The sequence below is a fragment of the Pteropus vampyrus genome, unplaced genomic scaffold (assembly GCF_000151845.1).
Source record: "Pteropus vampyrus isolate Shadow unplaced genomic scaffold, Pvam_2.0 Scaffold108, whole genome shotgun sequence".
NCBI lineage: Eukaryota > Metazoa > Chordata > Mammalia > Chiroptera > Pteropodidae > Pteropus > Pteropus vampyrus.
This window is the reverse complement of record NW_011888889.1, coordinates 2,484,911-2,486,997: the sequence shown is the minus strand read 5'-3', so window position 1 is coordinate 2,486,997 and position 2,087 is coordinate 2,484,911.

The window sequence follows — 2,087 nt, the reverse complement described above, 5'->3', positions numbered from 1 at the left end:
ATAGCTTTTGCTTTCTTTTCTTATCTTATTAGCTAGTAGTTCTAGTACAATCTTGAAAATGCATGATGAAAGGAGACATCTTGCCTTGTTCCTGATCCTAGTGAGAAAGCTTCAAGTTTCTCATCACTAAGTATAATATTAGCTATAAGGTTTTTATAGATATTCTTGAGCAAACTGAGGAGGTTTCCTTCCTGGACTGAGGCATCTTTTTGTGCCAGTGGAAAGGAAGTACTCAGAAAGTAATAAGAACATGTCAAAAGGATACGGGCCAAATCCTGAACAATTTGAGCATCAAAATAAATAATGATAGAAGCAATATATTTGTAGAATAACGTAATTCTCTGCTAGTGCAACTGTTCAAATAAATAACAACCAATCAAACAAAAATAAATAAAGAAGAAAGAAAAATTCTTTCTTACAGTAGAATACTGACTAATAAACACTGAAAGAATGATGGAATTAGAAAATGACCATTTCTCATTCATTATAGGATCATTGCTAATATACAAAATTATCGAAGCATGCTAAAACTAATGGGTAAAAATTTGATGAAGAAGAGGCTATTTACAAAGTCTTGAATATCCCCTTGTAAATTCTTACTATAATCAAGAGAAAATAGTAACTTTACAGTGGGGTAATCTAGTGAATACTATCTTAACCAAATAATAAAATTAATCAACAATGATGGGCCAAACCATGTGCCTCTTGATATCCTAGGAAGGATACAATGTCACTTATTTCATGTTCTTGTCAAAAATGCATAACCTGAATCAAATCATGAGAAAACATCAGCTAAACCCTGAGAGGTCTTCTTCAAAACAACTTGCCTATACTCCTACAAAATGTCAAAATCAAGGAAGACAAAAAAAGATTAAAGAACTGTTCCAGATTAAAGAAAACTATGAGACATGAAAACTAAATGTTATGTATGATCCTAGTATGGAGCCTGAACCAGAAAAAACAAAGCCATAAGAGACATTCTTGAAAAAAGTGGCAAAATTTTAACGTGGACTATGAATTATAGTATCGTATCTGTTAAATTTTATATTTTGACAATTTTACCATGACTATATAAGGAAAGGTCTTAGGAAATATAAAATGAAACTTTATTAATAAAGAGGCATGATGTCTGCAAAATTATTCTCAAATGGTTTATAAAAAATGTATATACAACCATATACAGAAAAAGAGGATAGATGATAAAGCAAATGGAGTAAAATGTTAACAAGTGAAGAATATCATGAAAGAGCATGTAGATTTGTTTGTACTATTCATGTCACTTTTATGTAATTATGAAATTACATCAAAATATAATATAAAATTATACCAAAAAGTTTTTAATGTAAAATTTGAAAGGTCACAACTTAGATATTAGACGCACTTTAATGATAAGAGAGAAAATAGAAATTCAATAGCTACTGTGTAAGATAATTGAGATAAATTCAAATTCCTAAATTTAAACTATGAATTTCATAGGAGAGTTCCAGACTGCACAAAATCTCTGTGGACAGTATTGAATACATGTAGGAAAATGAATATTAATTGACCACAAAGTCGTATAATTTGGGAAATCAAATTCCAGCAGAAGTAAAATTGGGCACAAATTGAATGTCACTATTATTGCCTACTTATCTCAGGAATATCAACTGCTCTATCTAAGCCCCACTCCTCACTTTACTCACCAAAAAGATCAAGAAGAGTAGTAAACAGCACATGATTTGATTTTTGCCTTGTATTTTTTTCTTTAGTTATTCACCATACTAGAAACAAGCAAGGTATTGTCACACGATAGTTATGAGACCTTCGGAAAATCACATTACCTCCCCGGAGCTCAGCTTTTCTTGTATAAAATTGAGATAATAAAGTATGTTGTATCCAACTTGCCGAAGAGTTGTCAGAATTATATGGATAATATATACGAAAATTTTTTAGTGCTACAGCATTTAAGCTATTATTTTAGTGACAATAATCATTATCAATTTTCCCTGGGTCTTAGGCCATTTAAAATTCTATGTTCTGCTCCATGTTGCAAGAAGATAAAAGATGGTTTATGAGATTTACGGCATCATCAAAACTAATAGTGGTCC